The sequence below is a fragment of the Python bivittatus genome, unplaced genomic scaffold (genome assembly GCF_059951505.1).
Source record: "Python bivittatus isolate LINGU-HERP-01145 unplaced genomic scaffold, Pbiv_v1 ctg000080_np1212, whole genome shotgun sequence".
Classification (NCBI taxonomy): Eukaryota; Metazoa; Chordata; class Lepidosauria; order Squamata; family Pythonidae; genus Python; species Python bivittatus.
This window is the reverse complement of record NW_028277035.1, coordinates 57,308,799-57,335,203: the sequence shown is the minus strand read 5'-3', so window position 1 is coordinate 57,335,203 and position 26,405 is coordinate 57,308,799. Positions and strand designations below refer to the sequence as shown.

The window sequence follows — 26,405 nt, the reverse complement described above, 5'->3', positions numbered from 1 at the left end:
CAAATTCTCCTGATCACGCTTGTAGTGTGGACAGCCCTTGTAACGCCCCCCTCCACTGACCTCCTTCACCACTATGAATGGATCCTTCATCTGTGCCTAATCTTGCCCCTCTCCGTAATTGCAATGTTAAATGTTATCAAACTTTTTTTTTCACAAAAGACACCGATATTCCCCTCAGAGTTAACAAGGGGTTATTGTGAGTTTTTTCCTGCACATCCCAAGCCTATTTACTTGCTTGAGTTTCAGAAAAAGTTATGATATTCATTGGGGTGCATTTCCTTCATGCAGCGAGAAAAATATTTTCTTGCTACAATTTGAATTCAGAGGGATTTATATCATAAAGGCCCGCTTGTTCTTTTTGGCAAAGTTTTGCCCTTGTCTCCTTTTATCCAAATATTAATGCTGCGATACAACCCAGAGTATAAGGTAATTTCAGACTAGTGTAACATGACATGGCAATCTTTTGTTTGCTTCAGAAATAGAGGTTTCTGAAATCCCTGAAAGAAGTTACAACTTACCCCTTCAGTCCTGTTTTTCCTCTTTTCTGTGCAATAGCTGCTTTTAAAAAAAATCAAATTATGACAGAAATTCTCCACTCATGCTGCTCTCCAGTTTTAATGAGACTGAGTTCATCCTTAGTGAGGTTTTTTTTCCGAAGCCACATGTATATCACAATATTCCATGTTCTGCCTCTTCGAAAATCTAAATGTTTAAACAGTAGTCTAAATTTTATAAACACTGTAAATTGGTTGGACTATAAAGAAGGGGGAAGTTAGAAATTAAATATTTACTTACTTTTCCCAAGCAGCATCTTTTTTTCTTTTTTCTTGTTTTCTTGTTTTCTTGTTTTCCCTTTTTCGTTTTGTTTTTTTCTCTCTTTTAACATTTATAAATAACAATAAATAACAATACAGAACAGAGTTTAGTATTAAGTATTAAGCTCAAACTTCAAAACCTTTCTCATATTATAAAAGAATGCAATGTATTTTGCAACTGTTTATCAATGGCATACTTAGCATTAATTGTACAATTTAAGCAACTTTATGTTCATTATATTTTAGAAATCATATTTAACATTGATACACACTTTTTTCTCATCTTTAAAGGTTTAATTAATCTAAATCATCACAGTGTTAACAATTTCTAGTTGAAGCATCATTTAGTGGGTCAGTAAAACATGCAGTATGACAAACTTCATTATCTTAAATGATTTTCATGATTTAAGGTTAAAAGTAGGAATATACAATTTTATCCAGCAAAAAAATCTTTACCTAATTTCATTTTTAGCAAGTACAGTCCTTTGATTTCTTTTTATCTGTTTTCTTTTATTTCTAATGGTACATAAGGGAGATATTGCCATCCAAGCAGGAGACCAGATACGTCTCTTCAACCATTTTCTCTGTAACTAATCCAAGTCCAAGAACTTTTCCAAAGAGGTGATAAGTAACTAACTTAACTAGGCTGACTTTATTGATTTTATTTAAAAGATCTGTCTCTCTCTCTGTGGATTGCTTTCTCTTGTTTGCCATCCATTTCCCCTCTCCCAATAAACTCTTTTGTTATATATAGAAAGATTTACTTCCACTGGTTTAACAAAGGAATTTCTCGCTAAACGTTTTGCCATGTGCAACACTGCATGATACCACAACTACCCTGTTTCAGGATTGGCACAAAGTTTCTCATTCTGTATTTTGGGGCTTTGGACAGAAAAAATCCAAAGCACCTTTGATTCATTTTTTTCCTTGGCTGAAAGGAAAAATCCTGGCTATAAGGGCTAAAAAGTGTCTCAGTTGGGCAGACAAGAGTGTGATAGAATATTCAGCTTGACTGGTGGATTCCCCCAAATCCAGTTTGTAACATATGTACCTTGATTTCCTTAATTAAACAGTGTTCTCAGTAAGCTATATAGAGGATGCTAATAGAATCTCATGGCAAAAAAAGTTGATACGCTATTATAGGACCGTCAGTCAGCTAATTGGCTATTGCCTGTTTTGGTTACTGATATTCAAGAACTTTATAAATGCATAATGTAGTCTGGGAAATATTAATCCACACAGGTTGAGATGCAGAGGAGGAAAGCTATGATAAGAAGGCGCAGCTAAGAACAGCAGAAATTCCCCACCTGTATCCAGATGTCAAAGGCAGTTCAAATAATTTGCATTACATATTTTGTTAATGTGATAGGTAATTCAGATTGTGGTTAATGCCTCCTTTCCCCATGTATTTCATATCTATGCGACAGACACTCGCTGAAGTTTCGTTCTGTAATAGCCAAAACTGCACTATTTACTATATAAAAAAAAATTCCCTTCTCACCCCTATGGGTGGTGTGTGTCTTCCTCAATCTCAGGTCCTCTACCAGAGGCCTGGGAGTTTGAGGGTTCTGAGCAGTATATGAGCTGTTCTCAGAAGCTGCACTCTTCTGGACAGAGAGCCCTGATGTTGTTCCTGGGATCTGCTGGTGCCACTCTCCCAGCTTAGGAGTCACAGCCCCGAGTGCTCCTACCACCACTGCAACCACTTTGGCCTTTACTTTCCACATCCTCTCTAGTTCCTCCTTCAGGCCCTGGTACTTCTCCAGCTTCCCATACTCATACATGGACAAGACAGATATAGATATAGATACAGATACAGATATAGATGCCTTCAAGTCAGTGCTGACTCCTGGCAACTGCCTGGACTAGTCACTGCAGTTTTCTTGGCATTGGTGGTTTGCCCTTGCCTTCTTCCCAGGGCTGAGAGAGAGCGACTGGCCCAAGGTCACCAGGATGGCTTCGTGGGACTAGAGCTCACAATCTCCTGGTTTCTAGCTTGATGCCTTAACCACTACACCAAATTGGCTCTCTATTTACTTGAAAATAGCTAATTTTAGCTAAAAATAGCTATTTTTAATTAAACAGCTATTTAATTTAAAGGGTTTTTTTCTGAATAACTTATTTAGAATTATATAGAACTGTACTGTAATTAGTTTTTACTGTATTAACAGGCAAAAGGGGATCTGGACAGTTTCCACAAAGGTTTGGAGGCTGCTTTGTTAAATGCTTCATAAAGCTGCTTATACAAGTTGGCTTTTCTTCTGAGATGCTTTTGAGAGAAGTTAACAGTTGAGGAAAATATGCAATCGTTGGGTGCAGAAACAAAGACACAATGAGTGTATATCATGGATTTTAAAAAATTTTATGTTTTGCTTCCTTTTGTCCATCTTTCTGCCTTTTCTTGCTGCAGTAGATTGATAACTGCCTTACACATGATAATTTTCTTGTACAGAAAACAGTTCCTTATAGGAAAATGCAAAAAAAGTCTGCCATGTTTAGTTAATTGCATTTGACGACTGCATGTTGGGTTTTTTTCTGTGTATGCCAAACTTAGAACAACAATTAGCAACTTATCCCAAGTAATCAGATTTTCATGTTGTTAGGTTCCATGGAATTGTAGTTGATTCTTGGTGACTTTAAGGATAAAATCTCTCCAGCCTGTTCTGTTTTTTGACACTTTATACAATTCTTGCAGCTGCATTCCTGTGGCTTTCTGTACAGGCATACCTTGGAGATATTGAGGATTCAGTTCCAGATTACCACAATAAAGTAAAGTCACACAGTAAAGTAAAGTTTTTTGCAATAAAGCGAGTCACACAGATTTTTAGGTTTCCCAGTGCATATAAAAGTTATGTTTATACTATACTGTGGTCTGTTAAGTGTGCAATAGCATTATGTCTAAAAAAACAATGTACATACCTTAATTAAAAAGTACTTTATTGCTAAAAAATGCTAATCATCATCTGAGGCTTCAGCGAGTCGTAATCGTTTTGCTGGCGGAGGGACTTGTAAATGCACCATCAGTGAAGTGCAATAAAGCAAAGCACAGTAAAACGAGGTATGCCTGTACTCTGTCTGTCCACCTCATCTTCTCTTGGTCTCTTCTTCTCCTTCCTTCCACCTTGTCATTTTTTTCATTTATGCATCAGCCCTTGTGATTTGTCCAAAGTACAACAGTTCTAGCTTCTAGCAAGTATTCAGGCTGGATTTCCTCTAATACTGAATGGTTGGCCCTCTTGACCATCTAAGAAATGTGAAGCAGCTCCCTCCAGCACTGTAGTTCAAAGGAGTAAACCTTTTTATTCTCACTCTTGTGCAGAGCCCAACCCTCACACCTGCACATCATGTGTGGACCATTCTAACATTTGCCTTAATTGAAATGTCATACTCTTTCATGAATTTATCTAGGCTGCCCCAATGACTTTTGCCCATCCTTATTCTCTTCTGAATGTCTTGCACACCCATCATCTTTATCAATTTTGAAGCCTAGAAAATTGAAACTATTAGCCACTTCTATCATCTCATTGTATGCCTTAAATTCCTCTACTTTTCCAGTAGCCGTAATCTTTGTAGACTCTTTGCTCTCCTGTTTTATTCTTAGAGTGATTTTTCTTAGTTTTTCTTCAGTTTCTGCAACTAAGGTAGTGTCATCTGCATATCACTTTAAACAATGCTGATGGCTGGTTATCTGTAGATGTAATGAGAGTTTGATGCTCTTACTCCACAGTGTAGACTCGGCCTTCAGCTCTCACGTGTGATTGCTCACATTCATGGTTTGTTTTATGCCAGCATCACTTCAGGTGTCTGTTCTGCTGCTTCAACTGCTGGAACGCTTAAGTTAACGGAGGAATTGCCTTGGATCAGTGGACTGGGAGGGGCCACCAACCTTTTGTTTTGGAGTCAGCCAAGCACTCAGCAGAACTGCCAGCTGGAGCTTCAGGGGAAAAAAAACTTACAAAAAAGAAAGATAAACATTGGTGAATATTGGTCTAGGTGGCCTTTATAGAAGCAAGTTATGTAAGCCAGCAGATCTAAGCAAGAAACTAAAACTGGTGTGTTATAATATTCTTCTTTATTAGGAGAAATAATGCAATTCATTGACATGTAACAGAAACACAGTAAAAGATATACAGAGAAATTGGAAAGGCATTGATTTACATGGGACAAGAGGATAAAATACAACTCTCGGTGTCAGTAATAGCCACAATTTCTTTAAGGCTTTCACTTTTTAAAAAAGTATTGCTCTCGCTCAGTACTGTTATATATCTTGGGGCTGTAACAGTATGAATACAAATTGCTTAAATAGATTTCCTGTCATGCTTCTGTGTGCTTTTCCTGGTTTAGGAACCTTTTATGATTATGTTTTGTTTGTTGTATTTGATTTATTTTTGTAAGAGGAATACATTGCTATAGTTTGTATGAAAGTCCAGTTTGGTTAACCAACAAAATTTTCATTTCTTTCTTGCTTTACCTTACAATTTGACTTTCTGCTATTTCTTAAGTCAACTCCTGTGAGACTAAATCTTTTCTACCATTCATTTATAATACAACCAGCAAATTCAGAGTTGTACTGAATTTTTCTCTGGTCTTCCCTATGCTTAGTCAAAACAGTCCTAAGAAGATGACATAGTTGTCAGAGGTGATTAATTTGAATGCTCCCCACAAACCCTATGGAAAGGGCTGTTTTTCTATGTGTGAAAACAGAGTTTGGGGAATGCTGTATAAATTAATCATGGTTTTGGATGGTGGCTTTCTCTGAAAATCTGATGAAATGCAGTAGACTTTGGCTATTTCCTCTCAAGGTATTTATAGTGTCTTCTAGCATCACCCAATCATCATGGAGGCAATATAGAGGTTGTCCTTGATATTGTTACATTGGCACAGTGATGGTTGAATGACTTTACAACAGAGATTCTAGAACAGTGATTCTCAAACTGGCCTGTGACGTCCAAGGACATCTACATGATGGTTTGCCTCAACCTCCCACATTGACTGGTCAAAGCCTGCTATGATGGATTGTCTAGCAGGCCCTGAGAACACCAGAAAGGAAATAGGGCTACTGCAAAAGAGATATCTGGGCCTAGGGAAGGGGAAAAACATGAGAAAGAAACTCAGAACAGCTCTGCCTTAATTATGCTAAGCTGAGCTGGAGAGTTGTTTTAGCAGAAACTTTAACAGAAGATTCTGTTCTGTGACCGTAGTAAATCTGAGTGGTTCTTGTTCCTAAGTTTGGCAGCCTTGCAGGCTTGACATCTGTTCACTGCAGATCACCTGGCCAAACCAAAGTCACTCATTACCTCAGTGTCCATCTCCCACCTTCAGCAATAGTCAGCTGGCCAGACTGGAGCCTGCTTGTTTCAGTCTCTGCTGAAGTGTTAAATAAATTCTTTCATAGTTTAAGGGGGTGTCCCAATATTTTCCAGCGTTATTTTTTTAGCAGTCCATGATTGCAAAACAGTTGAGAAATACTGCTCTACAAGATGCTATAACAAACTTGTGGGAAAATGTCCTTTGACTATTTGATGGAGTAATTATGCTGAGCCACCACCTGCACTCACTCTGTATATTTAGAAGTCAGGTACTTTGTAATTTTTTCTTTGAATGAATGAATGAATCTTTTTATGTCCTTTGGCCAAAGAACAGAATACAACAACACTTAAAATAAACAAAATTAATATAATACAGTCAGTGTTGTTGCATCAAGAATAATTGAACTCTTGTCTTAATAGCTGTATAAAATAACTTTGCAACTATTTAGTTGAATCAGGATTCATACCTGCAAGACAGTAAGTAACATAAAATAAGTCATCTCTTCCTGGGAATCTCAAAAATAGAAGTTTTATAAGTTCCTTGCTTATATCCCAATAGAGAATACAGTATAAGAGAACTCATAACATGGTTTCTAAGGTACAAGAATCACAAAGACAGATACCACTAGAGGATTGATGCCTTGAAAATCTCTAGGAATAAATGAGGGAAGTACATTTAAATAAGCCTTGGAAAAAGAAATCCTAAATTTAAGGAAAGTAAGTGAAGATGGAAATGTGTTCCTTTGTTGTCAAGATAAAATCTATACCGTAACTGAGAAGTGAACAGATCTGTGGAATCCCTGGAGTCCTCTGAGCTTGGCTGTTTTCTTGCAATCGTTTCATTACCCGACTAGGTAACATCTTCAGTACTAGAATGGCTCCATGAAATGAAATGGTTGCAAGAAAACAGCCAAGTTCAGAGAATTCCAGGGACTCCACAGTTCAACCCTGAGCTACACATATTCTCTTCTATAAGTGAACAGAACTGAGTCTGAAGCAGTAGTTTCTGGTGCTTGATATTGTAAAGATGTTGGAAAAGGGCTTCTGGGCTTTTTGACTAAAACAAACGTCATATATTTTTAAATACCTCCTCCCCCCACTGTATAATGTTGAGCATCCATTAGAAAAGAAAATGAATTGGTAGAGTGGGAAATTGGCTTTCTTGAGCTCCTAACAACTTATAGCCTAAAGCTGATACTGGGAAGATGTGGGGCTTCACCTACCATAGTTAAGTGCCATCAAGTTGTTTTTGACCGGTGACTGTATAGACAAGTGCTTGCTATTTCAACTTAGTAGCAATAATGTGTAACTCTTCCAAAGTTCTCATGCTGTCTGGGAATAGTAGGAGTTCATCTAATCCATCTGGAGGATACTAGTTGGGAAGATTTGCTTCTAGTATCCTGGGAAAAAGCATAGCTGTTTGAAGTCTGTTCAAGAGGACTTCAGTTAAGGAGTGAAAGCTACATTATCTCTTTTTGTTGCTGTTCCCATAATACAGAAGTGACAAAAGACTTTTAGATATCTTCCCTGGCTCTGAAGCCAGAATCAGTGATTCTTTAGAGACTAAAAGCCTAATTCATCTACTCAAATGAACTCTGGGACCTGTAACTTTTCATAGAACTGGCAGTTTCACAGCATCTTGGCATTTCAATATCCTTGATTATCTGGATGCTTCTCTTATCTTATGCTTCATCCTCTCCAGTTTTTTTTAGCTTGGCATAGGAAAGTAGGAGTTCTGAACTCATGTTAAAAACAAAACAAAACAACTTGTTTTTCTTCCTGCTGAGAGGAACCCAGCATGATATGACCGCATGGGCAATATGCTGCTTTCAGGCACTGATATCTAGGATATGAGGCACAGGCTGCTGGGACTCATCAACCCTCCTGATAACTATTCCTTTCTATTGATTCATGTGGGAAAGAACAGAAGTGTTAGAAGAGACTGTCAACAGATCCCCAGAGGTTATGGGGACATTGGAAAGAAGATGAAGGAACTGGGAAGACAAATTGTGTTTTCTTCAAATCTTCCAGGTGAGGCTTGTGTTGTACAAAGAGTAAACAGGATTCTGGAAGTAAACAACTGACTATATAGATGGTCCCACTAAGAAATGCTTGGGTTCCTTGACCATGGATCTAACTACATGAAGGACTCTTGGGAAGAGATAGGATGGAAAAGATATGTTCAGCAGGCACCTCATCAACCTCATCAAAAGGATGGTAATCAGAACAAAAGAGGAAGGTGGAAAAAGCCTAGAATTATATATACTATCAAAGACTGGGGCCAACAAGGCAGGAAATAAAGGAGAAACAAAAAGGTAGATGGTTGATTGGTTGATTGATTGATTGATAGCAAACTGCAATAGTGAATCCAGAACGGAATACTACTCACAAGTGCTTTATATCTCAACCTGTAGCAATAACCTGTAGCTTTTCCAAAGCTCTTGTGCTGGCTAGGAATTATAGGAATTAGTCTATACATCTGGTGAGTAATAGTTGGAAAGATTTGCCTCTTGTATCCTGGAAAAAGCAGCCCTGGAAGACTGCAACTTATTCAGAAAGAATATGTGCAAAAAAAGGAAGGGAGTGTTGCATTGTCCCTAAAGAAAGCATTTGCCTGCACAGAAATTTACAAATTGGAGCATGGAAACCCTGTTGATAGTGTATAGATAAGAATAAAAGGAACAAGAAACAAAAGTGATATCACTGTGGGAGATTATTGTAGACAACCTGGACAGGCAGAAACTATGGATGAGGTGTGTCAGTTGATCAAACTTTCAAAGATGCATTTTATAGGAAAAATGAGAGATTTCAAAACCCTGGCATCAGCTGGATATCCAATTCTTTCAAAAATCAAATCAGAGGTCCAAGAAATTCCTGTCCATATTTACAACTTTATTTGTCAGAAGCTGAAAGAGGAAACAAGAATGTCTGCTATTCTGGATCAAAAAATTGGTTGCAGAAATGAAGGTGACTGGAAGCTTGGGATAAAGTGTACATGTTAGCCTTGAGTTGATGGTATCAAGAGGATGAAGAATAGAGAAGGGTCAAACATATACTGGATTTCAGAAGAATAGCTTTTGATGAACTCAAGTAGAAAGGAAGTCAGATCCAATGGTTTGAAAGCCTGAAGAAATAAAGTGTCCAGGAAGGATGGGAAATCTGAATTTAAAAATTGTAAAATATGAACTGTACTCTCCAACTGTTAGATGGATTCCTAACTGGCTGAATGACTACATCCAGAGAATATTTATGTGTGGCTCCTTATCGTCTTGGAGAGGGGTACTGAGTGTAATGCCACCAGTGTCTATCCCCAGGCTTGTGTTGCTCAACATTTTTGTTAATGATGGAGTTGAAAGACTTCAGAGGATCATCAAAGTTGCCAGTGATGCAAAATAAGTAGGAGTAGCTGACACTTTAAGAGGAAAAGATAATATTTTAAAAGATCTAGATAGGCATATATAACATACCTTCATATGTTAGAGGAATAACAGCATGTGAGGCACTTCTAATCTTGCCTGTGTATTTGTTGGGTGACCTTGGCCCAGTCACTCTCTCTCAGCTGTAGGAGGAAGGCAAGGGCAACTACTTCCAAAAATCTTGCCAAGAAAGCTGCAGGACTTGTCCAAGCAGTTGCCAGACGTCAACACCAAAAAGGCACCCCCCAACCAAAAAAAAGCGTATAGGGTGTCTAGTTTGGTTCCTCTGCATTTGAAGAGTACAGCGGTCCATGGTCCCCTTGGCTTAACCCTCATTCCTGGCACAATGTCATCAGGCTATTAATATTTTTCTCCCATTCCATTGAACCCAGAGGGAGAAAAGCTCCCTTCCCCAACTCTGTCAACAAGGTATTTTATTGCTGTCAGCGTAGCTTTGGCTGGCATGTCAGGAAACAGAAGCATGGCATTTGGCTTAAGATGCTTCTTCCTTGTTCCATCGATGCTGTTCCCACCTGCCTGATTTTGTTTGCTTGTGCTGACAGGCCTACATTGGTAGAATGAATACAGCAGCTCCACTGGCATTTTCCCTTCGGCTGATCTAGAAGACCACTCATATCCTACAGCCCCTCAGCAGCAATTCTTGATGGCAGCATTGCATCCTTTTTCTGCACAGCATTGACTGCACTGCAATTTAGTATTATTAAAATGGCAGTTTTGTTAGAGCTTGCTTTCTGATTATGCACAGCTTTTTCCTCTTGTACTATAGTTTTGCTTAATAGCATCCTGTCTGAAGGAGAAGCCTGTGAAAGGTGAAAACTTTCTCAATATTTCAACATTTTACTATATCTGGGCTGTAAAAATCCAGATGCCCACTAGAAGGCAGCAAAGAATTAGTGATTGTACAGATTTTTGTGGCTTAGATAAGATAGTGCTGAGAGCCAGTTTGGTGTGGTGGTTAAGGCACCAGGCTAGAAACTAGGAGACCGGGAGCTCTAGTCCTGCCTAGGCACAAAGCCAGCTGGGTGACTCTCTCTCAGCCCTTGGAAGAACACAAAGGCAAACCACTTCTGAAAAATCTTGCCAAGAATATTGCAGGGACTTGTCCAGGCAGTCTGCGAGAATCGGACATGATTGAACAGATTAAAAAAATATATATTTGCACTTGATAACTATAGCAGTCCTCCCAGCCTGGTGACCTACAGATGGGTTGGGACTCCAGCTCCTAGAATTCCTCAATGAACTGTGGAATTTTGGGAATTGAAGTCCCAACTAGTAGTTGAACTACTCTGTCACCTTTCTATGACAGGTAAATGTTGAATAATCAGAGAAACTGAATAACTTCATGTTTTTTAGGAAATTGTGGAATGCAAGGAAAAGAGACTTTAGAAAAAGCAATCCCAAACTGGCATTTTACAGTGCTTCCTTTCAGATCATGTTATTTCCTTTATCTCAGTTGTGAACTAGAAGGTTGAGTTCTGAAAATGTTATCAACAAATTGTTAGTTGTTGTTGTTGTTCAGTCGTTAAGTCGTGTCCATTAATTTGGTGTTTCATGAGAAATGCTGCATAATTTATGAACTATGCACATTTTCTCATTTTAATTCAATATGTAACATAGGTTGGTTTTAAACAGTACTCTTTTCTAATGGGATTTTCCCCCTTTGCTGCTTTAATAAGAGCTCAGCGCCCTCTAGCAGTCACAATATGCTATTAAAGTAATACTGTTGGTCAGTGTTTCTCAACCTTGGCTGCTTTAAAATGCATGGCTGGGGAATTCTGGGAGTTGAAGTCCACACATCTGCCAAGTCCACAAAGCTGCCAAGGCTGAGAAACACTGCTGTAAGTGGAAGTACAGTAGACTCATGAAATTAGATTCATAAATTGGGCTATCATATCTTGATTAGAAGTTTCTGGATGACGTGGTTGACATCTAGTGGTCATCTGGATGTTTGCAACACATATAGCTTTTGAATAATTGAATATATCACAACACTTCCTTCCAGTTCTGGGTGAGTGCAAGAAGAGGTCAGTGCTGCAGCAGCGCTTGTAACCTTGATAGTCAGAACATCTTTCAACCAGTTTATTTGCTCCCCACAGAAATACGGTTCTTTTGTTCCACCAAGACATTCAGAGCTTTTTAGCTGACTGTATGAGCGATGTGTACGCAATTGCTTGTGCTGTGGAGAGCAGCTTTTCCTGCTTGCATATAAAGATTAATAAAGATTAAGATGCCCTTGAATTGAGCTCAACTACAAGGAACTTCATGGTCATATCAATGTTGCTTATTTGGCAAGACTATGGAAATTGGCCATTGCCTTCTTCCAGGATGGTTTCCCCGCCCCCCGCCCCCAGTTTTCCAATCTACCTGTAGAGAAGGTGTAAACCCCCCTCTCCTTGCCATTCTGTGCCTTAACTCTTCCAATTGGCCATCTATCACCGTACAGTGTTGGTCTTCTATATTGTCTTGGTGTCTTGTCTCACCAATTCAACTCTCAGCTCATCAGCAGGTCCTTTTCAAAATTGGTCAGTCAGAGCCAAATCATTTCACCCCACATTATAATCTGATACTCTCTGATGATCTTGTTGGAGCTTGCAAATTTCTCAGTCAGCTGTTGCTTTCCTGGTTAGATCTTTGAAGGAATCTTTGCATAAAATTCTGGAAATTGTCCAGCACTCAGCCATTGCCTTCAGTACAGTCCACTTGGCTGCCACTTCTTTCAGTAAACTCGGCATGAAAGTCACCTTGGTGTGATCTGTAGGAAATTCCACTGGTTGACCCTCCGTAAACAATTCCCACTAAGCTGTAAAAGCCAGGAATCGATTTTCTCCAAATGTCTTTGGCAGAGTCCCATGGGAATGCAGAAATGTTGGCTGAGCTGCTGGCTGTTGTACCATTGCTGGCCGAAGTAAAGCGTGTTCCAAATTCTGTGCTAGCTCCATCATGGCATTCTGCAGATTAGTTATTTGTAAACCCACTTGGTGGTGGTATTGTAATACAGCTGCAGCAAGGTATTCTGCAGACAGTGGGTTCCCCTGAGGGTCAGATATCATCTCTGATTCCCTCCCTCTCTTAATACAGAGTAGGAGGCTTTCAAGCTTGATGTCAGCCCTTTGAGGTAGGCCAGGTTAGGAAACAGACTCTACAAATTTGACTAGAACTATACTTTATACTGTAGATATACAGTAGGTTATAGTAACAGAATCTTGCAAGCCTGGCTGTGGGTTCACTTCCCTCCCTGTTATACCCCAATGAATTAGGGTAGAGCCAGTCTGAGTTTCTTTCTAATGCTTTCTCTGTTTTCTGGGCTTAAAGTGAGCTTTTTTTTTTTTTTTTTGGTAACTGTTTCTGCTATTTCCACCTAGGTCCTCTCTGTTGCCCTCTATACTAGCCTACAGCTCTGGAATTAATAGATGGTCCCCCATCCAGCTAACAGACCCCACTCTGCTTAGCTTCTAAGGTCAAAGCCAGCATTGAGGTATATGATGCTAGAGCAGTGAAGGTGATTGGCAGCCAGTTCAGAAGTATTTCTGTTGTGTTCCCTTGCATGTTTCATTTTGGTTAATAGGTTTAGGGAAGGATTCAAGCCAGGACTGTCAGTGGCACAAATCAACCTCCATCTCCCCATTTTTTTCCTGTCAGCCAAAGAGAAAAAATGGTAGGGGTATCTCTTCTACGACACTTGACCCTTAAAACAAGAGTGGTTCCCCTGTTATGTTGGATTAGAACTCCCATGATCCCTTGCCATTGGCCATCCTGCTTAGAACTAAAGGCAATCTGAGTCCACCAGCATTCTGGGAGCCCCCGGCTTCCCATCCCTGCTCTTCGTGCCTTCTAGGCCAAGAAATGGAAATCGGGGCAGACCATCTGTCCTGCAAGAGGCTACTTCCATTGGGCCCCTCCTCTACCTGATCTGTTCCCAGTTCTTCCCATTTAATTATAAGGATGTGTGATTGTGTTGGCATCCCCCCCCCCTTTTCCCCATCCCCTTTCCCCCCTGTTTTATGTCATATATTTTAGATAGTTAGCTCTGGGCTGCAGGGGCGATCTTGTTCTATTGATTATATGTTAGCTACTTTGAGAGCCTTTTCAGCTGAAGACTGGAATAAACATGCTTCAAATAAATAAATGGATAGTGATTAGGAAATCCAGACAGGGCATATTTGTCAGTGGCTATGAGCAATGACCAAAAGTTCCAGCATCTCATTTCTTACAACCACCAACCAGATGACAATAGTCCCATCCCATCTTTGCTCCTTGGCAGCTGGTGTTCAGGAACACAAAGACATCTTCCCCAACCATCCTGGCCAGACAGGATTTCAGGGAGTTGGGCTTGCCAAAAATCCTTGTAATGTACATTGTCCACAAGCCCTCCCATAGTAATTACTGTGCAGCCATTTGGCTAGTTCATATTTAAAACGATTATTGACTTAGGATGCTGTTTTAAGCCCTTAATTGATATTCCTAATACATCAGTGGTGTCTGATGAGGGCCACTAGCTTTCCAGAATCTCAGGTTGTCAGTGAGATGCTTTCTAACACAGACTCTGTTGGTTGGGAATTTTGAGAGTTGCAGACCTAAAACATCTGGTGGGTTTAAAATTGGGGAAGCCTGATTCAGAGATAAACATCATCTTCTGTTGATCTACATGAGGACTGGACCTGGGAACTTATGCAAGTAAAACAAGAAGGCAGTATATATAAACATAGAACCTTGGTTTTATGCTGCCCCTGTTATCTGTTGCTTTTTTATTTTATATACATATTTATATATAAAAAGTATATATACTTTATATATATATTTGATGTTTATATATATATATATATATATATATATATATATATATATATGTTGTTGTCGTTCAGTCGTTAAGTCGTGTCCAACTCTTCGTGACCCCATGAACCATATTGCGCCAGGCCTTCCTGTCCTTCACTGCCTCCCTGAGTTTGCTCAGTTTCATGCTCATTGCTTCAGTGATGCTATCTAACCACCTCATCCTTTGCCTTCCTCTTCTCCTTTCGCCTTCAATCTTTCCCAGCATCAGGGTCTTTTCCAAAGAGTCCTCTCTTCGCATTAGGTGACCAAAGTATCTGAGGTTGAGCTTCATTATCAATCCTTCCAATGAGCAATCAGGGTTGATTTCCTTTAAGATTGATTGGTTTGACCTCCTAGGGGACTCTTAAGAGTCTTCTCCAGCACCACAGTTCAAAGGCATCAATTCTTCGGTGCTCAGCCTTCTTTATGGTCCAGCTCTCACAGCCGTACATTACTACTGGAAAAATGATAGCTTTGACTATGCGGATCTTTGTCGGCAAGGTGATGTCTCTGCTTTTTAATATGCTATCTAGGTTGGCCATAGCTTTCCCCCCAAGGAGCAAGCGTCTTTTAATTTCATGGCTGCAGTCTCCATCTGCGGTGATTTTGGAGCCCAAATAAATGAAGTCTGTTACTGCTTCCATTTCTACCCCTTCTATTTGCCAGACATCAAAAAGCAACAGATAACACGGGCAGCATAAAACCAAGGTTATGGGGCATTAATCTTTTATGGAAAATTATGGAAAAAGAAAAAAAATTGCCTGATACCAAAGTGAGCACAGAGAAGGCAATAGGCAAGCTTGAATATCAAACTAATGGGGTTTTACAAGCAAAAGGTCCCCCTCATAATTACCATTGCTGGACTTAATGCAGAAGACATATAGAGAAGGATGTCAGAAGACAATCTCAGTATATACAGGTTCATGCACACACTCTGTTTTTACATTACAGTTTCTCCCCAATAAATATGATAAAATAACACATTTTCTCTTGATGGGAAGAAGGAAAGAACCATTGTTAGGGTTGACCCTATTATTCTTCAGAGTGAGGCAGTCATCTTGAGTAGCTGTGGCAAGGTATAGGAAGAGAAAGCTCTCTGCCTCAAGACAGGGCCAGTCTTCAATGAACTTCTAGATGTGATGGACCATGCTCCCTCATCACTAGAGTCAGAGAAAGATAGCAAATTCAGTCAACTTTTTATATGTCAAATGGGAACTTTCTTGCATTTTAATATTTAAACTAGATATTTTAAATATTGTTAAGTGACCGGAGTCTTTTTGGAATTGGGAAGCCTCAAAAAGCATATAGGTCCATTAATCCCCTCCAGCATGGCCTTAGGGGTATGGGAGTTGTAATCTTCTAACTTGAAGGGCAGCAGGCTAGCAGAGACTAGTACAGAAAGATTTGCTCTGCCATCTAGATCTCAGTTATGCAAAACCTGAAGGTTCCTGGTTTGAGATTGGTTACAGTTAAAATAGCTGTCCCCAGCACTTCTGGGCCTGATTTGTTTCCATTTGAGAAACCGATAAAAGTAGAATATAGAAGAGATTTTGCAGGGCTTGAACAGGCCAACAGGAGGGAGACAAATCAATATACTAGAGAATATAGTATACTGTTCAGCTGTATTAGCATTTTTTTTTAAAAGTCAGATTTAAAATCTCCGGATAAAACATACTGGTGTAGGTAATTCAATCAGTGCTTCTGAAGGGTTTTTACTGTTTATACTGTGAAGAGCTTAAAGACAATGAATAATGGGGACCAGAGTGGATTAATGCCATGCAGGAGAAATAAAAGGGTGTAAACCCTAGTCAAAGGGTTGACGAAACAAAACATGGGACTTGCCTACAAAATCAGCTGACATTATTGTTACACCCACTTTGTGGGGGGCAGGGGGGCTTAAGAAATTCTAGGGATATAGCACTTTGGAAGATCCCAAGGAGGTTATTGGCATTTTATAATAATTGTGTTTCTTCCCTAATCTACAGCTTGAGTGTAGCAGATACATACTACAGACGCTCCAGTTCATTGTTTCTCAACCTTGGCAACTCTAAGATGTGTGGATTTCAGTTCCCATCCCCAGCCAGCTTCGTGGCTGGGGAATTCTGGGAGATGAAGTCCACACACCTTAAAATTGCTAAGGTTGAGAATCACTGCCCTAGTCCATTGTTCCCATGCTGAATCTCCAGGGAAACAGCCTGTACTCTAAGATACTGAAAACTTCATCTCTCCATAGTCAAAATTGCATCCTCTCCTTTATTTCCTTCTTGGACATTTAGATTATAACATCCTTATCTCCAGGGTCTGCCTTTGGCCCCTTCCAGATACTTCTTAGTGGTTCAAAAAGGATAAAGAAAATGGTCTGTTAAATTGTTCCCATGGAAACACACAGCTGGGCTATTAACACTCTTTCCTCATGTTTATAGTTTCTGGCCAGATACTTCTTCAGAGCAACTCTCATGGATAGCCTTCCCAGCAAAGATAGAGTTGGTTTGGAATCAGATGGTGCCTAAATCAAATTAAATAAACAAACAAGCAGGTCCGGGGCTCAGTATCGTCAATGTTTTCATTAGGTGGCTCAGATGAAGAGGTGTAGTACATGCTTATCCAATTGTAGATGGTATTAAATTGGGAGGAACAGCCAATACCTAAAAGACCAAAATAAAATATAAAATAAACTGGTTAGGTTAGGGAAGTGGGTTGAAAATATCATAATAGAATTTAATAGAAATAAATGCAATGTTTTTCACTTAGGAAACAGAACCAAAATGTGTGAGTACAGCTAGGAGAATCCTTAGTTTGGTGATAGTCTGTGCAAAAAGGATCTGCCATCTCCTTAGCTTCTCTTTCTCTCTTTTTTTAATCCGTTCAATTGCGTCTGATTCTTGGAGACTGCCTGGACTACTCCCTGCAGTTTTCTTCGCAAGATTTTTGGAAGTGGTTTGCCGTTGCCTCCTTCATAGGGCTGAGAGAAAGTGACTTGCCCAAGGTCACCCAGCTGGCTTCGTGCCTAGGCAGCATTAGAACTCATGGCCTCCTGGTTTCTAACCACTACACCAAATTGGCTCTCCTAACATCACTTAAATTCCAAGGGAAGGAGACATCAAGAGGGAATCCCTGCTTTTTTAGAGTTGAAAGCAAGGGCAATCAGAATGGAAGAGTCATGAAGAGAAAAAAAATACCAGGACAATGCTCACTACTTTGCAACAATAAAGTAAGTAAAATTAATGAGTAAAACAGAAAAATAGAAGCCTCTTTCACAAGGGGAAAAAACAACTTTGAGGAAATTGGGAATCAGAGTTCAGCCCAGTATTACCTGAAACACCACAGGGGATTTAGATTATTTCTAAATCTCACTCACACCACTGCATCTACAGAAGAGCTGGGACCCAGCATCCTCTGAGACAGCATCTTGCAAGGGATCTTGTAGCTCTGCTTCTCAGATTGGATGCTGTTGCTGCTGCTTGAAATCAACTCTGAAAAGAAACAACGTAAACCACAAATACCCACCAAAATGGTGATGGAATTTGTGTTGTGAGAGAGAGGTCACTGCTAAGTTAACGATCATAAGGCAATAAGGAAAGGAAGGGTGTAATAAGGGAGATTACTACAATGGGGAATCAGAATCAGCCTTGTCTCTTGAGGCATGCATCTTCCTCCCAGCATTTTAGAGTCCTTGGAAGAGAAACATCAGGCTTCATCGCCCAGTACTTTTTAATGTGATGATGGACTACAAACAACAGAATTCCCAATCAGCTTGACTATGAAAGCTGGGAAATCTATGGTGACAGACCTAGCACATTTGGATGGTGTCAAACTATAACAGTCTAGATAATACCAGCAGAGCAAAGGCCAGCACAACTCTTGAGTCTGTGACTAGAGCCATTCCACATGTTTTTGCCATGCAGAGTGAACATGGAACAAAAGAGAGGAATCCCTTCTTCAGATTCTGTCCACAATATCTCTGCACTCAGAGGCCCCATGCCATTCTCCATATGTAAGGCTGACAGACAAAAAAAAAAGAGAGACTTGCCTACAAGGACAGTATCCATACATATTCCCCAAAGTCCTGAATCTTATATTTTCAAAGTCCCCCCTCCCCAACTAGTACAGTGGTCACATACTGCTGTAGAAAAATAGGCACTGTTTTTCAGACCGTAGCTTCATATGCAAAGATGTATAAGGCATATCACTGTAAGAGGCAGAGCCAAGGATGCAGTCCTGCTCTCGTTCCTGCACAATCACTCTGGATCCACACATCACACCTTTAAGCCAAAGCCAAGCATACTGCATTATGCTTACTTTGATGTCTGAATCCAACCAAGTGCAACAAATCTGAAAAGGCCGTAGGCCAAATCACATATTATGTTAAACACACTTTTTAAAAAGTGAGGGGAGTGAATAGTTGGGTGCTTGGAAGTCATTACAATAAAGCGTAAAACACAAACATACAAGGCACAACCCATGTGGATGTGGTCTAATGTAAATTTGCTGATATGGCTGGAACCCAGGAGATACTTTTGTTCAGATGTAGCTTATTTCAAAACTTCTTGTGTTTCAGAACCTCTGAGGTCTTAATCCTAAATTATTCAGAGCTATGTTCCTTTCTTTTGCTTTAGGCAAGCTTACTGCTGGATGGCCTGCCCAGAAATGTCATTTTGGGGATGCGGCAGCTGCTGCAGAATAGGATCTGCTTCCCAAACAGACCGGACGCCTCCTTTGAGGGAGGAAAAAAAGGAACAAGTGGCACCATTCAGAGCTAGAGTCTATTGGGCATTGACCTAAAATGGATTGTAGCAACAACAGGCACAAAGAATAGCTTTGATGGAAGGCTTATCTGATATACTCTGATACTGCTGGTCTGATGAAGAGACTGTGGTATCAGTGAAAGAAGGTATCAGCACTTCCATCTCCTTCTGGGATGATACAGGGGAGCCAAAACTGGATTTCATGAACATAATGGACGCTTGGAGGAAAGAGAAGAGGATAGGATATTTCAGTGTGTACCTGTCTTTCTTTCCATAGTTCTTATATAAGTAACAGTCTAAAATAAACTATAAAAATGGTAAAATCATTATTTTGAAGAGTTTAAGTCAGGTAATTAATTTGAATGACTGTTGGATAAATAATTCAAATATTATTCAAATAATCATTTGAAGAAGGAAATTGGTGATTAAGGAAAAATTAAATCAGGGGTTGGAACATGCAGCCCTACAGTTGTTGCCCAACACATAAAAGGCTATCTGTTCATGGCCCTAAGTTACTCTTTTCCTTCCCCTTTGTCCTGCAAAGGCCCTTCCCCTTGCATTTGCCTCTGTTTGCAGTGACCATTGATGGAAAACAAGTGAAAGTACTGATCTCCTGTGAGTTTGTTTTGTTTAAAATATTTATATCCCACTTCTCCACTTTCATTTCTGCATTGACTTACAACAAAAATTCAGAGACCCACATAAGAAATAAACCAATAAAATGCAAATAGCAGTAGAAACAAAATAGACATAAGCAAGAATAAAAGTAGCTATAAACATAACAATGCAATAAGAAACTCATGCTTTGTATAAATCATGTCTTTCTTCTTTCCTTCTATTGGCATTGTGTTCCATGTTAGGATGTGCTGCTTAACAGAAGGGAATCTGACCTGGGGACCTGCTGATGGGTATGTTGGGAGAGGGAGAACAATGAGGAGACATACTTACTGGCTGGTCCTGAAATCCCTCTTTCCAGCCTTGGTTGGAAAATGACATTCAGGAGAGTCTGGAGTTGAGATGAGGCAGCTTGAATTTGAACAGATGGTGCTTTGAGATGATGTTTTGGCTGTGCAAGAACCCTGCCTTACTTCATGGAATTCTGGGCGTGGGTGGAGGAAAGGCAAAGATTTGTTTCTTCTACCTATTATCCTTGTACATTTTTCCAAGGCTGCCTTTTGATAACCTCAGAAATCCCTTCAAGGAAGGAATGATGGAATACTTGGGTCTTTTGACTAGTAATGCTAGGAGAAGTTTCCATTAGGAAGAACACAGAGAGTCAAAGAATGGAAAATGTGTAACTGACATTGGCTGAAATGCCTCCTGTTCGGCAACCTGGTGCAAAAACTGCAATTGTCTGCATGGTTGTATGATTCTTCCACTCTACTATACTCTCTCTGTATATTTTAAAATAAAACAAATATTAAAAGGTAGCAGATGTGAGAAGGGGGGATTCTGTAAAAATGTTAATATTAGCATATAAACTAGTATTCCAACCTTTCCATTCTGTTTCTTAGCACCCTGAGTTTCATATTTTTCCCTAGTCAGTCAAACATTTGGTGGACATTAATGGCATTTAATTCTCAGAGGCTCTTAGGGGATTTTCCTCTCCTCTGAGTGTTTTGAAAATGGTTCTTTGTACTTTTGCAACTCTCAGGTTCCCTGGGATCTGCTATAACCCCCCTGTTGTGCTGCTATTCTGGCTTGCATAAGCAACAACACTCTGAGAACTGATTTGGTCTTAGAAAGTATATGGTATTATTTTTATAGCATCAGCAGGGGAGCTATCTGGAATGTGTGTTTGTGTTTTAAAGGAAGGAGGAAGTTGTTATTCAACTAATAAAACAATTGTTTTGAGATCTGTTAGTTCTATTGCAATATCAGTACAGATATTATGTTCTTTACTAGTTATTAATACTAAGAATATAGATGTCAAATTTTATAGCCTCCACTTCCAACATTATGTGAAAAGCCATCATTCATAGAATGGGAGTGCAAGGTTATATTGCTAATAGTTCCAAGGTCACATGGAAGCATTACCCTGGCAATTTGACACAGAGATCTCCCAAGGAGGCTATATGAATGGAAACCTTTTTATGTGTAAACTTTCCATAAATTCTAGAAATCCAGTCCTACACATGATGCTCTTTCAAGTAATGCATGAGTGAAGAAGGATAATGTTTCTCTAAAAATATAATTACGTTACTAGAAAACCCATAGTCTATAGTAGAAATAAACTTCATTCTTCTGAAAGTCTGAACCTTGCCTTCATTTTCCCATTCTTTTTTCTACTGATTATGATTTTCATTCTTCTAAAATTTCAGTGCCATTGCCTACTACCCCTGTTGGCTTACATTGGAAGAAGAATCTCTGTTTGAAGCTTTCATTTTTGTAAGAGTGTATGTTCTGGAAACAGGTTTTATCTCAGCTTTAAAAAAAAACTGGGAGGTTCAGTTAGTTAAGCAGGGTGGTGTGCTGAAGCTGGCTCCCACTGGATCGCAAGAGCCAATTGTTAAATTTCCTAGAATTTTGCGAGCTGGTTGAGAGCAGAGCTGAGCCACTACACCTAGCGTGCTGATCAGCTGTTCTGCGGTTAGTGGCAAGTGGTGGCAATGGAGCCAGGAAAACCAGTTTTTAAACATTTACCAGCACACCACTAATTAAGTACCATCTAGAGAGGATTGGCTCCAGGTGACTGTATAAGAACACTCAACATCTTCATGTTAATAATACCACACAGCTCTTCTAGGGACATTCCAATAAACTCTTTGGTCCCATCAATCCACTTACAGTATATCTGTTGTCTTCCCTTTCTTCTACAACCCTCAATCTTCCCAATCTTCATCCCTCATCCTCTTGGCTCAATGCCCAAAGTCTAGATTTGCTGACCATTGACTGTTCTGAACCATTCTTTTTTCCCAAATTTTTATTCATTGTAAAATGTTCTCAGAAAGATGACAGCATTCTTCTAGCAAAACCATCAGCCATATTATGTTTCATATTCTGGCATGATTTATACAGCCGAAAGCCTTGCTGAGTCAAACCTCCTCTTGTTCTCTCCACTTTCTATCATGTTGGCTGTTTGACCTTGTGTCCTGCTCGCTTCTGAAACCTGCCTTTTCATTGGGTATTTCTTGCCCCATGGATAGCTTTTTCCTCCTCCTCCTCCTCCTTGTAAGATCTTAAGCCAAATTCTGCTTGTGTGAAAAGTTAGTGGCTTTGGTAATTTGTACAATCTCTTGGATCTCCCTTCCTTGGTACGTATATTTATGTATGTCTCTGTGTGTGTGTCTGTATACATGCGTACATATTGATTCACACACAATCTTTATATTTGTTGTTAGCAGGTTAAGTGCCTTTTCTCTTACAGCTTTAAACAGATCAATGGACATTTCATCCGTGACTGATGTCTTTCGATTTAACAGCTGGTCAAATTGCCTGTCATATAATCCTTTCTAGGAGATTCAGTTTCTGATTACATTATCTACAATATCTTACTACAAATGTTTCTGGCATTCTATAATTACACTTTAAAAGGTTTTAGTAGAGTCTTCTAACTTCCCTACAACTTTATTTGCCAGAATCAAACCTCTTCCGTGCATATTTTTGATTATTTTTATTTTAGCTATAACATTTTCTGTAATTTCTTTGATCTTCTTAAAAAATTCTCGTGAGGCCAATATAGTGGGAGCTATTATAGGGCCCACCTGCATAAGAGCACCTCATAAGGGTTCTCAGACTTGCTCTACATTATTTTTTAGATCTGTTTGACAGTGATGTTCAAGAGAAAGGGAGGGAGAGGTGAATCTCACCTTTCTGGCTCATTATTCTCTTTTATCCCAGTAAGAACCTGTTTGCTGATGTAGTCTAGCTGCTTATAACTGGCATCTGCTTCTCGTTGTTTTGGTGCTCCATTGTCCCATTGATTTAGTCTCCAATCTGCTAACAAGTCCATCATCCTAGGTAGCTTCTTCCACAGCCGTTTATTCTTTAGAAAGTGAACAATGCTGTGCCAGTTGTACACATGTATTTTAATCACAATATACGTGTGTGCTTTTGTGTGTTTGCATATAACATGGTTATGCTTTGTAAGGTGAGGAAAACACATCCCCGATCTTGCTTACAACTGCACTTCCTGCTTTAATGATAATAATAAACAAATTCAAGAAAAATATACATTTTCAAAAGAATAGCTTCATAGAGTTTTGATTAGAAATAGGCTACAGTATTCCTAAACAAGAGTTCTGCCTTTTTGTATGCTAAATAGCATATGACATGCCTGTTTGTATTTTAACAGCAACATCAATAACTTCTTTCATATTAATTCTGAAAAAACTCCTACCAAAAGAGGGAAAAAATTCTCAGAAAAGAAAATCACTGCTACCATCTTATCTGATATTCAGACTGCTGAACCCATTAGAAATAATGTAAACTAACTTTTATATTCAGATAGAAAAGAAGCACATCTGTTCTTTAGGTAGAAGACACTTTATACAATTCTGCCAGGGAGGGAGGGAGGTAGGGAGGGAGGGAGGGAGGGAGGGAGGGAGGGAGGGAGGAAGGAAGGAAGGAAGGAAGGAAGGAAGGAAGGAAGGAAGGAAGGAAGGAAGGAAGGAAGGAAGGAAGGAAGGAAGGATGGTTTGAGGACATTAGATATTGGAGGGCTATGCATGTTCTGAAACAATAACTGTGATCTAGGCAATAGACTCTGCTTGGCCATTGTTAATGGTGCATTTTGCCATTGATTTGAGTAAGTCAGAGAGAAAATCAAAGAACAATTGAAAAGGAAGCAAAGGCTGAAGGCTTGGAATTATAGCACACAATTTCAGATGACATCATCAGTCTGACTCAATGGGATTTCAATCTACCATGAAGCCAAACTATTGTTAAGTTTGTCACCCTAACTCTGTGGGCATCATGTACCTGCAATTTACTTCTAAGCTTTGTGTTTCCTTTTCTGCTCCTGTTTTGTTTTTCTTTTTTAATGTTTTACTATATTATAGAATACGAATAATAGCCAAGTACGGTGGTATTTATACAATAGGAACTGGAAGTTATTAACACTGTAATGATTAAAGTAAATTGAATCTTTCAAAATAGAAAATGTATATCGATGTTAAATATTAATTCTGAGATGTAAATGGACAGAGAGTTGCTTAAATTGTACAGTTAATGTTGAATATAACATTGATAAGAAGTTGCAAAGTCCTAAATTATTTTATAATATGAAAAAGTTTAGATCTTTGAGGTTACTACTTAAATCTCCACTGTATTGTTATTTATGAATACTAAAAGAAAAAGAGAGAGCCAGTTTGGTGTGGTGGTTAAGGCACCAGGCTAGAAACCAGGAGACTGTGAGTTCTAGCCCCGCCTTGGGCACAAAGCCCGCTGGGTGACCTTGGGCCAGTCACTCTCTCTCAGCCCTGGGAAGCAGGCAAGGGCAAACCACTTCTGAAGTCTTGCCAAGAAAACTGCAGGGACTAGTCCAGGCAGTCGCCAGGAGTCAGCACTGACTTGAAGGCACATGCACGCTCACACACACTTGCCACCATCTCCAAGCTACCTAGAATCCTTTTCACTGCATCGACTTGCAAACAAATCCTTTATCTTAGAGGTTTCTTCTATTTAAGTCAGTAATATTCTCATCCAAATGGTGCAGCTGGTGCTTCCTCTCCCATACCCAAGATGATGCTTTAATGAATATGTTCAAGAAAATTGGAAACAGCGTTCAAATTGTGCACTTTTTTAAAAATTGCAAGTTATGCAAAAATAGGAGAAAATGAAGCTATGACTGAACATGTGCACAACTAGAAATAGACTGATATGTCTGCCATTATTGTCAAAAACCTGCCCCGGGTTACTATTTTTACTGCAAGTAATCTTGCAGTCTGTGTTCTCACCACAGATCTGCAATTATAGTACTGTGGATAGTACTGTGTCAACAACTAGGAGGGACTTAACATACTTATGTATATGCTGCATATGTAAAAAAATTCCCTATTTAATCCTCCACATTTCCACATAGAGTTGGGGAAGGATCTCTTTCTGAAATGCTTGAGAGATTTGCTAGTTAGTATAGATAACGCCTGGAAAGATTAATTGGTTAATTCATATTGTTTATTCCTTCACTGCCTTTCAAGATGCTCTTCTTCCCAGGATAGTTTCTATCATAAAACATGTAATTCAATATCAATATAAGAAGTAGATAAACTCAGAAATCACATTTAAATAAATGTAAGGCTCAGAAACATTAGAACAATCAAATCCAATACTTAAATAACAAAGATATTTAAATAAATATGGCTTTTCCTGTTAAAAACCAAAGAAAACAAATGCATTTTAAATCTCACTAAATGGTCTAAGATTGATGTCATGGGATTTGTTGTGAATTCCATACAGTTAATCCAATTTCCAGGAGAGAGATAACACTTTGTCACAAACCCAAAGGTAGATTATCCCAGCACTTTCCTCTGCAGGATATAGAAAAATGTTGGTTTAAAAACTGGAACTCTAAAGCAGCGAAACAAGGTTTGGAAAAGCAGGGGACGAGGAGCATTATCTGCTAGAATGGAATGTTCCAGCAGAGGAACATCACTTATAAGAGCCTCTTTTTTATCAGGTTTAATTTGGTTTCTGTGAAGTGCTACTCTCAAAGTATAAATGCTCTTTATTTCTCTGTACACACTAGTGATGAAGATATTTCTATTAAGAAACTTTGAGTGAGTTTTCTTTTTTTTTTTCAGTGTTGCAACAGACCGGCACTGTCTTGTGCTTTGCCTTGTATTTTCTTTTGGAATGTTGTAGCTGCTATGTCCCTTGATCTGAACAACACTGCAATTTATCTTCTTCAGTACTGATCACTGGTATTGTTAATTTAAAGCTAAAGGGGGGGGGGGGTTACATTTTTTTTAAAGCTTGTTTTTAATTATCTCTTGTGAGATTGTTCTGTGCCCCAAGAAAGGATTGAATACTTTAGCCATATGCCTCAGTGATATATGACCAGGAAGTGGCATTATGGAAATTATTTCAGTATTTACATTTTGAATTTTTAATCTTAAGAAGGGCAGCACAGATTGTAAGAGCCTTTTCTCCCTCACACACAAGGATTAAGGGGTGGTGGGAACAGCAGATAAGGTGCCCTATTGTAAGCAAGAACCACCAAGCCACTAGCGCAAAGTAGAAGGAAACGTCAAGGTAAAGGATTTTTGGGAGAGGAAGTTTGAAACCTCCAGCCTCTCACTCTATGGTCCCAGCCATCTGCTACAGGATTTTTCAACCTGCAATGCATCT

At 39.2% G+C, this 26,405-nt stretch overlaps 1 protein-coding gene across 3 annotated transcripts in view; it reads left to right on the top strand.

Moving 5' to 3' along the window:
- Window positions 1-26,405, top strand: part of CARD19 (caspase recruitment domain family member 19) — a 139,385-nt gene that overhangs the window by 69,276 nt on the left and 43,704 nt on the right. The gene's annotated exons all lie outside the window — the stretch shown is intronic.